The following is a 12,434-nucleotide window of genomic DNA, read 5'->3' as shown; positions in this document are numbered from 1 at the left end:
GACTAAGAGAAAAAGACACTGTCTTTATTTTTTTTTCCCTCCAGAAGAGTTAAGGTACAGTTCACCAGCAAAGAGAATGGGATTGGGCCGACAAGGTGACCTCCCAGAGCTATCTGAGAAATGCACGAGAGCCAGGGGGGAGGTTGGAGGTACCCTGGTGGAGAGGGAAGTGGAAAGGGGCTAGCAGCCGAAGAAGGGATGGGAGCAGGAGTAGGACCTGGCAGTGACACCCTGACCGTCACCATTGATCCCTGCTCACGGGGGGTCCTAGCAAAGATGCAGTGGATGTCTGTGTGTCGCCAGGTGTTTGAAGCTTTCTTTGGCTTGTGGCCTTGAGTTCAAGCACCAGGTTTCGTCCTTGGCCTCTATGCAGACATGTATTTGTGAGGGATCTGACTATTTTAGTTTCTGGGAGACATTGTCTTGGGAGCCTGGGGGAGCTGGTAATCAGGACGACGGCAGGCCAGACTCTTCAGGGGGTGTTGCTTTGGTTTTGGGCCCCACACTTTGAAGGAGTACTTGATACCACGCTCCAGTGGGTGAGGAAGGACCTTTGAAAGTTTAGCCTAAAGGAGAAAAGACAGGATAGGATGGTGTGAGGGAGGTATGAGGGCTTCAGGTGTTTGAAAGGCTGTCATTTGGAGGAAGGACTGTACCCTTCTTGGCTGGTCCCAGTGATGTTGTAGGAATGCAGATGTCAGCTCCATGTGAAGGAGACGTTTCCATGGCTGAGTGCTGTCAGAAAACAGAAAGGCCTGTTTTGAGAGGTAGTGTGTTTCCAGCCCCTGGAAGCGGAGGTTGGATAACTGCTTATCTGCTAAAGATAAAGCAGGGGTGGAGAGGGATGGGGGAATATTGGAAATTCAGCTTGGGATTTGAACCAGAGAAATTTGGTGTCCCAAATAGCGCTGACGTTCTACCATTTTATGAGTAAGATAATGAATGACTGAAAGAATATCCAGGTCTGTTTTAACTTATCTGGAGAAATGGAAACTTTGGTAGGCCAGAGGGAGGCAATGACCTTTATTAGCCATGTGGGCGCCATATTCTTAATCACAGAGATGGACGTGATCTTAGAGGCCATTAGACTGTTGTGCTCGTGACCCTTTCTTTAGGCCATGATTACTTATATTTCAGTTGTGACAGTTTAATTCTCTTGTGGGACTTCAAATTCTTGAAGAATGGCGCTGTGCCCCACTCAACTTGTATACTCATTCAGTATAGACAGTCAGTGGTGAATGCTTAAATCCCTAATTGGATTCCCTTCTCTCGACATGGGATAGCTGTGGAAATGAGGCTCACAGAGATTGTGACTTGCCTCAGGTCAAACAGCTAGTGACACCTGCCCTCCTCCATTCTGCCTCCTGCACTCCTTCCACAGAGGCTGCTCTCAGTGGGCTGGGTGCAGTCGGGATGTCTCGATACCACTGATAGCATTTCATTAAGCTATCACCTAAGGACACACATTTCAGGATGCTGTTAGCATTTGACCAGGCGTCTGGTGGCAAATGGCAGATTTTCCTAGATGTGAGGGTGATTGCTCCTCAGAGCCTCGCTGGAATGCTGTAACTGTCAAAGCTGGGGCTGGAAGGGGCCCCCAGGCTCTCTGAATCTTCAGTAGTAGGTCAGCAGGAGCCCTGGTGAGGGACCTCCCCCTACTCCTGCAGAGCTGACCCTGGGGACGGGCCATACTTCTGCGAATAATATTCAAGGGGGCTTCTTAAACTCAGGGGTCACCTAGGCTGGTGTGGCTGTCTTAGGGGGTTGGGTTGGTGTGGGGGTCCCCAAGGTCAGAGTCCCTGGGCAGAGGTAGTGCTTATGGTCCAGTAAATGGCAGCCAGCAACTTGGCTTGGGGTGGGGGAGTAGGCTTCAGATGGGGCCTGGAAGGCAGTCTGGAGCCCAGGGCAGAAGGCCCAGGGAGCCTGGGTCCTCTATGTGCAGGGGGTGCAGCTTCACTGGCTCTTGGCACTCCAGGGCTCACTCAGGGCAGGTTGAATAAACGGCTTAGAGTATGGGGGAAGATCTGGTATTCTCATTTTCTGAGCAGCTGCCACCTGAGCCCCACATTGCGCTAGCTGCTCCCACAGACACTCTCACGCTGAGCCCTCGCAGCTCCCCTGAGAGCAGGCACAGCGTTACTTCGCTATTTTGCAGAGCAGGAAGCAGCTGGTAAGTGACCAAAGCAGGGTGAAGATACTGGTGAGGTTCACTACATCACAGCTTCCTGAGTGCACTCTGCGTGGCTGGCCAGGCGCTGCATACTTTACATTCATCACCTTTAGTCCCCGCCACGCCCCTGTGTGGTGGGTGATAGAATTGCCATTTCAGAGTCCAGGAAATTGCAGCTCAGTGAAGGGCGGTTGACTGGCTCAGCATCACGTGGCTAGTAAGTGGCAAAGTCAAGATTTGAACCCAAGTCTGCCTGCCTCTGGAAGCCCAGGCTCTTTCGTTGTTGCAGCTCCACTGGCTCTTCAGGATGAAGCTTATGATGTACTCAAGGTTTTGTTCTCAGTGGACTAAGGGTGGTGGGCCGAACCTGTGAATAGAGAGTCTTTCCATAATGTGATAGGCTAGCTTATGCTGCAGGAACAAGAGCTCAGTAGTTTAACTAGAAGCTTATTTCTTGCTCACGTTATGTTTCTCACGTGGGTCATGGTGGTGTGTGGGTGGGGGTTGCTTTGCTCTGGGGCCCCAGGTGTCCATGATCGCAGTGGCAGTGGGAGGGGCGTATGGTGACTCACTAACTGGCTCTTAGAGCTTGTACCTGGATACAAGTGCTACTTGCACTCACGTTTCATTGGCCAAAGCTAGTCATGTGGCCACAGCTGATTTCAAGGGGGCAGGCCAGCAGGAGCGTACACATGCCTGGAGGTCAGAAGGACTGGAATATTTGGTGAGCGGCGCTAATGACCACTATGGTGGTTTTTGGGGGCCTCTATGGTAGGTGCCCCAAACGGCCTTTTTAAAAAATCCCTTGGCACCCGGCCCTCGAGCAGTCTTGGGGGAGGTCTTTGACTAAACTTGGTTACTCCATGCCTCCCCCTGTGTCTCTCCCAGCTCTTCTGAGAGGGAACATGACATTTTGTTGTCTCTTCATTCAGAAATGGAGGGACTGAGCGAGAGGAGTGTCAGCGGCCACGGCTGGGAAACAATTGGTCCAAGGGGACGAAGGCCAAAAAGTCACCACGCCTCCTTCAAGGCCTCTGTCTAGAAGGAAATCTGTGATTTATGTTCTCTAACTTCTGGGTGGTACATAATAGCTCCTTCCTGGACACTGTTTGCTATTTAAATAGTGACTAGTGTTTTGACACTTGGCACTGTCATCTTTCATTTTTCTTGATCCATGCGGTGAATGGATCCATAACACCACCCCTGTTTTTAAGAAAACCAAACTGTGAGGTAGAGAAATTGTTACTTGGACAAAACCTCAGAGTGGGCAGGTGACCATACCTGGATTAGGACATTCCTATTTCTGGCCCTGCAAGGAGGGGGCCAGAGACCGTGCGTGGGCTTTGCAGGAGTCCGATCTGCTCAACTCTGTCCCAGAGAACAGCCAACATCTTTGAAGGAGGAAATAAATAAAGGTCACCCTTGTTGTATGTCTTAATCCTGGGAATTGTGGGAATCACCCTCAAGGCTTGGTGAGAGTGTTGGCCCAACCTCTTGCCCTCCTGACTGTGATGTCTGTCATGCTTTTCTTTCTCCAGCCCCTGTTAGTATTGTTCCTGCAGCCATGGAGGTAGGGAACAAAGGGAAAAATTGACAATTTTCTGCATGGAAATTTGGTCTAGTTTGGAGGTGCAAAGAGGTGCTAATGGGAATGGTCCATTGGATTGAGAGTTCTTGGTCTAAGCATTTTTATTTAAATTTCTTAAATGGCATGATTTCTACAGTTTAGGGTTGATCCTCTCAGCCTTTATGGAAATAAAGTAGCAGCAAAATGGAAAAGTTGAAGGTTCAGCTTTCACAAATAAGATTTCTGGGAAGGGAACAGTGTAGAACTGTGGACTTGATTAGAACCTGTTGGCTTCCAGATTGAGCCTTTAGTTTATCTTGGAAGGATCCCTGTAGCTGCCCAGTAGGCAGTGCTCTGGAGATCCTGCTTGTTTATCTACTGTCTTCAAAAATCCTGTTCAACCTGTTGGACATGTGTGTGCTGACAGCAAGCTGATTTTAACCACTTGTAAAGCTGTCTGATCTGTCAGCGATGAAGCGAATCTAACTGGGTGTCCAACCCTGCTTTTTCCCTGCCTCCACCCCCCAATATTTCCCTGGTGACCCAGAGCCCTGGACACATGGTATTGTCTGGGTGGAGTCCCTTCCGCCAGCCAGCAACTCCTTTAAGGGCTAACTGCACCTACGGGGATGCTGGGTTCTATAAACAGAACTTTTACTTTTACTTGCTGGTCACAAGGTTAGCTTAGACTTGGCCCTCATGGGGACGGAAATGGTGTCTTATAAATATGATGTAGGATCTTTTGAGCTCCTGGAAACTGGGGAAATTTTTATGAGAATTTTTTAGGGAGCGGTGTTAAAAAAATAAAGGCAAAAGCATAATTAAATGTCTGTAACCCTGTGGCCGAGTGGTTAAGTTCATGCGCTCTGCTTCGGGGGCCCAGGGTTTTGCTGGTTCGAATCCTGGGCGCAGACATGGCACCGCTCATCAGGCCATGCTGAGGCGGCATCCCACATGCCACAATTAGAAGGACCCACAACTGAAAATACACAACTATGTACCGGGGGGCTTTGGGGAGAAAAAGGGGGGGAAAAAAAAGTCTGTAACTCGGAGGGGCCCCTGATAACAGTTGCATATTCCTTTTTTTTTCCCCCTTTAAATCAGGGTGTGTGGACATAGCTAAGGCCCCCTGGTTGGCAAGTGTGGCTCTTCCTTTTCCCTCCTCTGGCTGGCTGTGGGGAATTTTCCCCGAAGCTGCTGACCCACTGGGAAGAACATAGAAGCAAGTAGCGGAGATCACAGGCAGGGAGTCGGAGGGCTGAGTGCAAGTTCTGGTTGTGCGGCTTTTGGCTTCCTTACCTTAATATGTAGCTATCATCAGTGGAGTTCTTCCTGTGTGCCTGAAACATCGCTACACGCTTAGCGTGTCTCCCTTCGTTATCAGAACAAGAGGAAAACCGAGGCGTAGAGAGAGGAACAAGCTAGGCCAGTTCAGGTTGGCTGACTCCACGGCCTGAACTCTTTTTTTTTCCTTTTGTTTTTATTGAGATAACATTCATATAACATAAAATTCACCCTATTTAAGTGTACATTTCAGTGGTTTGTATATATTCACAATGTTGGGCAACCATCACCACTGTCCAAGTCCACTATATTTCCATCGTCCCCAGATGAAGCCCCTTACATCCGAATTCCCCCTTTCTCCCATCTCGTGGCAACCGCTAGTATACTTTCTCCATGGATTTTTTTTTTTTTTAAGATTGGCACCTGAGCTAACATCTGTTGGCGATCTTTTTTTTCCTTCTTCTTCTTCTTTTCCCCAAAGCCCACCAGTACATAGTTGTATATTCCAGTTATAGATCCTTCTGGTTGTGCTATGTGGGACACTGCCTCAGCATGGCCTGATGAGCGGTGCTGTGTCCGCGCCCAGAATCCAAACTGGTGGAAACCCTGGGCCGCCGAAGCAGAGCGCACTAGCTTAACCACTCAGCCACGGGGCCGGCCCCATCCATGGATTTGCCTATTCTGGACATTTCCTATCAATGGAATGATACCATATGTCAGGGCCTGAGCTAGTGAGCATGTTGCCTCTTGGGAAAATCACTTGGCCTGTTTAGGTGCAGAGTATATTTATCATAGGTATTTTTATCCCCGTCTTGGGTGTCTCTATAGGTTTGTTGTGTGGGTTAAATGAGAGCCTATGTCAAATGCATTCTATAGGTAAGGGTGAGGCATTTTTTTAGCCTAGCTTTTGTCTTAGACCTGTGTCTGAATTACAGGCTGCTCCAGGAGCAAATCTTGCTGGTTTCTGAACTGTTTAAAAGGAAGTGTATAACCAATGGTATTTTAACTTGTGTAATCACTAAGTTACTATAGGAAGAATTGGGTAATTAAACGTGATTAAAAGGGAGTATCTTTTAGGTGGTTTTGTAGGCAGGCAAATTACCACCAGGGCAATGAAAAAATAGGATGTAAGCAAGATCTGCATTAAGCATGATATGTTTAAGCTCGGTGAATTATGGCAAATTAATGACACTTTATTCTGCTCAGTGGCAGGAAGTGGCCCGTTTTTAGATTTCGTCTTCAGCTTTCGATGCTGGCAGAGAAACTGGTAAAAATGATCTGAGTTTAGCTGACAGCATTTGAAAATGAAATTTAAGATGATGTTATAGGAGTAAAACCTCTGGAATTCTTAGTTTATTTAATTCCATGATTGCTTAATGCAGCCCTATTTCTTCAAGTTTGTTCTAGAACCCCAGCCTGTTAAAGCTGGCAGGGCCGTTGAAATTAGCTGGACTGACCATTTTGTGTTACAGAGGAGGAAACTGACGGTAGATGGAAATCAAATGACTTGCCTAAAGTCATCATACAGTAAATTATTAGCAGAGTCTGGTCCAGAATCCACATCTTCTAACAAAAAGAAATTGAATATTGACCTCCACTCTTCCTGGCTTTGGCATCAGCTTTTCCTTGAAGATATTTGGGATTTTGGTAATGAGTACCCTCTACTTCTCTGCCAGTTTCTTTGCCACATTTATTCCCATCTCGTTCATGCCCTGCTCTGTTGCCAAAAACAAAAAAGCAAACAAAAAGAGCTTATCAAGGAGAAGTCCAACTGTATAACCAACTCGGTTCTGAGCTGTAAATATGTTGGGAAGGAATAGTGTTGGCATTTAAGGAATATAGTGAGAGAATTTTTGGAAATTCTGATGTAGCCCTAAGAATAGGGGTTTAAAAATGTTTTTCAGTGGCTCAACTCCCCTACTTGACCAAATGGTAAGTAGGTGGAGTCAAAAAGGAGGAAGGAAAAACCCATCACTTTCCATTCATACAGGGATTTCAACTTTTTCAAGCTTTTGTGTTTCTTATCTTTCTTTTTGGATTTTCTGACCCATTCAGAGTGAATATTACCAATTACTCTTACTCTAAGGATGTGAGGGGTCAGGGTTTGCGTAGGTCACAGTGTGAGCTGGCTGCCAAGCCTGCTGTAGACTCAATCCAGGCACTGGAGTCATACGAAGAAGCATGAAGGACTTGAACAGTTGGGGCCTGAGCTGGATCATCTGCAGGATGGCCCTGAGGTCTGAGTAGCCTCTCATCAGCCTAGACCTTACTACTCGAAGTGGCACCCACGGACCAGCATCACTGGTACCACCTGGCAGCTTGTTAGAGATACAGAGTCAGGCCCAGCTCCAGACTCCCTGAGTCAGAATGAGCATTTAATGAGATCCCCAGTTGAGCCCTATGCTTATTAAAATGTGAGAAGCCCTGGCTTATAGGCCTTGGGGCAGTGACATTCACAGATAACTAGGGAAAGATGGAGTGAGGGGCTCGTGACTAAAATACATGCTGTTTCTATTCCTAAATAGTTTGCCTGTTGCTCAGGTGAGGGGGAAGCTGAAGACACAATGCAGAAACTTGGTTCTTTACACATCATTCAGCGTGAGAAAGGGACTCGTTATTTGTAGCTCAGGTCCTGGAAATGGAAGTGGACATTCCCAGCTGTGATGGTGAAAAGGTGGTAACAAACCAGCAGATACCTGACCTCGGGGACACTTGGGTACCTGTCAGCTGAGATCCCGCAGCCTCCACACACTGGAGTGTGGGGGTGGCCAGTGGGATGGAACCGACAAACCAACATTCCATTCCCTGGACTCGCGGCCCCCACGCCTCAGCTGTTTTCGTTCATTCAGCAAAAAAGGGAGACAGAAAAGAAACAAAAGCCGACTGTGGCAGAGGCCGTGTTAATTAGTAAAACCTGATATGTCTGTGTGTTGGGTCTGTACAAGGGCAAGCGGGGCAGGCCTTGTTCTCTGTGGTTACTTGTTATCCATCAGGAGCAAACCCGTCTGAGGTATCAGATGTGTTCTCCTACAAGAAAAGCGTGTCACCGCCTTAGGATCAGGAAGAACACTCAGACATTGCCTTTTGCAGTGCTATTTGGGGGTTTTTGTTTGTCGTGGATAGAAGTTTCCCCTGGCCTCAGGGAACAGTGTGAACATTGCTAAATGTGGATGTTAACTCATGAAAATATGCTAGCTGATAAGCAAGTCATTATTTGTAATGAATGGTGGCACCTGGCAAAGACTGGGATTTTGTTTTTCTTTGTGTCAAATAATTCTATATCCCCGTCTTTTAAATCAGTAATTGGAACAAATGGTTAAAAGTCAACTATTATAGAAGTGGTGGAAATTTAGCAATTCAGCACCTTGAAACATGCTGTTTGTCTGTTTTGGAAGAATTTTCTTAGTTGCCATCAGTTTGCCAGACCATCCTCGAATGGGAAATTGGGCTAAATTTTTAATGAATTAGCCAACCAAGAAACCTGACTTGCCCTTGAAATAAGAAAGAGGTCATCTCACTTGTGTGGTGCAGTTGCTCTGTGAGGACTCTTAGAAGATCTCGATTCTCTTTTGAGAAATCTAGGCTTCATAGTAGCTGGTAAAAATGTGCGGATGGCAGTCTGAAGCCAAGTTTGAGGATTTAGAAGCACAGTAGTTGAGCTTTGCAGAGTCCCTTCCCTTTTGGGGAAACACATGTGGGTTTTGTTGGCCTGGTCATAATAACAAAGGCTACAGTAAGAGCCATTGCATCGATCATCTAGAAACTTCTAATGGTGCATGAGATAGGTAACTTCCTTGCCCTTTTACAAATGAGGATACTAAATCTCCTCGAGGCCCGGCTGAGTGAAAGGCCCCAGAAAGAGGCATGGCCTGGATTTGAGTCTGATCTGCCCAACTGTGGAGCACGCTGCTCTTTCCTCTACACTGTTAGATATGCATTTTTAGAATTAAAAATGACAGTTCCATTCTTGAGATGACTTCTGTCTGTGTTATTTGGGCTGAGAAATGTGTACGTGTGCTGGGTGGGTGGGGAGGGAGAGTGCTTGGCCAAGCTCCAGGGTGGAAGTGGCCCATCTTCCTGGAACACCAAGGCCACAGTATCGTAACATAAAAAGAGACTTGGGGTAGATTGAAAAACGCTGTAGTGTTGAATGCAAAATTTGCATGCATTTTTTATGGAAAAACCCAAGCCTTGAAAGCAGTTTTTTGCAGTCCCTTGGATGTCTCTCATCGCCCCATATTGGACTTCTTTGCCTTAGGATTGCTTGGGTGGAAAATTTGGAGAAGCACTTGTGTAAGTGCAAGTCCTGGGCCATCTGGGCCTTTTCCCCTCTCCCAGCTATATGTGGTGAAAAGGAATGTCTTAACTATGTAAACCAGCGTGGGAGAGTTGGCACTCTGCTCTGTTTGTACAGCTGCTCCCGGGCTCCAGCTCTGCTATCTTTCATGGCCCAGAAGTATCCACGACTGGGCTGGGGAAGGGTTTCTAGAGGCTGGAGGAGGTGAGAACTGGGCTGGGGAGGGGAGTTTTCCTTCAAGTGCCTGTGACCATTGATAGTCAATCTTTTCAAAGAAAATTGTGTTTATTTAAAAAATTTTTAATACCCGGAGAATTTCCGTAGTTCAAAATTCAAAAGGGTTTGCAATGGAATACTTTACTCTGCTTCTTTCCATAGCCCCAGTTCCTTTCCTCACAGCCCGTCATTGTTACCAGTTTCTTGTGTAGACAAGTAAACACATATTTATCCCCATTACCTTCTTTTTATACAAACAGAAGCATGCCATGTATACTATGCTGTTCCTTGCATTTTCCTCCCTTTCTTGTTCCTTTTTTTTTCTAGCTGCACAGGCTATCATTGATCTGATATAATTTATTTAACGAGTGCCCAGTTAATTGCCATTTAGTTGTTTTCAGTCTTTTGCTATTGCAGTGTCACAGTGAATAACCTAGTAGTGGGTATGTCATTTTGCACACCTGTAGGATAAGTGCTAGAAGACGAGTTGCTTTGTCAGATGGGCTGTACATTATAATTTTGATGATACTACCAAATTGCCCTCCAGGAGCGCATTCCAGTTTCTGGCCCACCAGCAGTGGATGAGAGAACCTTTTTCCTTTACCACCCACACTCTGTTACCCAGCCTTTGACCTTGGCTGCCTGACTGGAAGAATTGATCTCAGTGCAATTATAAAGCATGGTCCAATCTTGAAAAACAATAGAACAGAACACATCTGCTTTTGCCTTTGTATTGATGACCTAGTGTGGTGTTTCCAACCTTTTGGAGTGGCAGAGGAATTAAAATTGGTTTTTATTAACCATTTATGGCTACTTGTATGAATGAATAATGGTTAAAATATTAAAAAGCAAATCCGTTAATCCTTTTAAAAATAGATATTACATTGGTGGTGTGATATGGCTAAATGAATCATTAAAAACCGTGCGCTGTTTGGTTTTATTTGTCATGGAACATCTCTCCAATCTTGTTATGACGTACAGGACTTAAGATCAAAGAACCACAGAAATTTAGTACCGGCAACTTAAGGGAGGTCAACAGTATTTGTCCCCAGTGATCTCCTGTCTGAGTAGATCTTTACCAACTCTGACCTTGGTGGACTTCTGCTGCCTTTGCCACATTCGTGAGATATAAACGTAAGCATCTGGCAAAGATGATGCACAGATCAAGGTGCAGAGATGGAAGGGCATTTGGAGCTTCTCTCAACCAATTTTCTTCGCTGGGAAGTCATGGAGAAGAACTTGCATGTAGGACTTCCCTTGAACAAAGGGATATGATTTTTATTTTTTTGCATTCCGGGATGCTGCAGGTGAATTAGGTATGGTTTCAGGAAAAGGATATTTGTCCTGTGGGCTTATATAAAGTAATGGACTGGGGGGGGGGGGTGTATGTTGGCGGGGTGGAGTCAGGGGAGGGGTTCTGAAACGGTTTGCCAACAGAGGCTTAAGTTAAATTTATCTGTAAACATAATGTGGTCGCCACACTATGAAGACAGAGAGAAAAACATATTATCACTTTACAAATAGTCAAACCAGGAGTGAGTGTCTCAACACATGCGGGCTCCCCTAGAGTCACACAGAGCCTGTGAAACGGAAGCTGGGCTTGCAGCCGACCCCTGGCAGCCGTAGACTGAGGGATGGACTTGCCCGAGCTGTTTTCGCAGCACGTAATCCCTCAGGACTCAGAAAGTGCCCCACAACTTTCAGACAGACAAAGTACCAAGTCCTAAAAGTCAGAACACCGCCGAGGTCCTTTTCCAGCACGTCAGGGTGCCAGGGAGGCCCAGTCCAGGTTCAACCAGATCTGGTTTTCAGTGTCCTTGCTCTTCCTGAGATTTCTGAGTGAATGAAAGAGCACTGACCACGCATGTAAGTGTTCTTCGCTTCACCAGAAGTTTAGGCAGATGACTCTAGTCTCCTCTTCCTCCCACCAGCAGACCTCAGACTGACGGGGGAAATATATGCCCTGGCCCCTCCATCCCGACTCCGCTCCCCTCGTCTCTTAAATTAGCTGTGTTGAGATGTAATTCACATAACGTGCAATTCAGCTATTTAAACTGCACAATCCAGTGGTCTTTAGTATGTTCAAAGAGTTGTGCCACCATCGTTACAGTTAATTTTAGAGCATTTTCATCACCCCCAAAAGAAACCCTTCCCCTTGAGCTCTCATCTCCCAATCTTCCCATTCTGCTCGGTTCCAGGCAACCACTTTTCTACTTTCTGTCTCTATAGATTTCCTTATTCTGGACATTTCTTATAAATGTCGCTATGTGGCCTTTTGTGTCTGGCTTATTTCACTTAGCATAATGTTTTCAAGGTTCATCCATGTTGTAGTATATGTCAGGACTTCATTCGTTTTTTAGGGCCAAATAATATTCCATTGTTTGGATATACCACATTTTGTTTACTCATTCATCAGTTGATGGACGTTTGGGTTGTTTCCACTTTTTGGCTACTATGAATAATGCTGCTGTGAACATTCGTGTACAAGTTGTTGTGTGAACATATGTTTTTATTTCTCTTAGATCTATATTTAGGCGTGGAATTGTTGGATCATATGACAACTCTGTTTAACATTTTGAAGAACTGCCAAACTGTTTTCCAAAGTGGCTGCACCATTTTACGTTCCCGCCAGCAATGTGTGAGGGTTCCAATTTCTCTTCATCCTCCCCAACACTTGCTATTCTCTGTCTTTTTAATTATGGCTCTCCTGCTGAGTGTGAAGTGGCATGTCATTATGGTTTTGATTTGTATTTCTCTCATAACTAATGATGCTGAGCATCTTTTCATGTGCTTCTTGGACTTTTTAATATCTTTTTTGGAAAGATGTCTGCTCAGATCCTTTGCCCATTTTTTAATTGGGTGATTTATATTATTGACTGGAAGAATTCTTTAAATATTCT

At 45.8% G+C, this 12,434-nt stretch overlaps 1 protein-coding gene and 1 long non-coding RNA gene across 5 annotated transcripts in view; one reads left to right on the top strand and one right to left on the bottom strand.

The window, feature by feature from the left end:
• CGNL1 (cingulin like 1) overlaps nucleotides 1-12,434 on the top strand; it is a 153,316-nt gene that overhangs the window by 107,116 nt on the left and 33,766 nt on the right. The window lies entirely within an intron of this gene.
• Nucleotides 2,413-5,147, bottom strand: LOC139083931 (uncharacterized). The gene is made up of 3 exons (XR_011541094.1): nucleotides 5,037-5,147; nucleotides 3,452-3,561; nucleotides 2,413-2,537 (listed from the first exon to the last, which is right to left on the bottom strand). It is a non-coding gene; the product is annotated as an uncharacterized lncRNA (long non-coding RNA).

This window comes from Equus przewalskii, chromosome 1, assembly GCF_037783145.1.
Source record: "Equus przewalskii isolate Varuska chromosome 1, EquPr2, whole genome shotgun sequence".
Taxonomy (NCBI): Eukaryota; Metazoa; Chordata; class Mammalia; order Perissodactyla; family Equidae; genus Equus; species Equus przewalskii.
The sequence above is the reverse complement of the archived record's forward strand: the minus strand, read 5'-3'. Positions and strand labels throughout refer to the sequence as shown.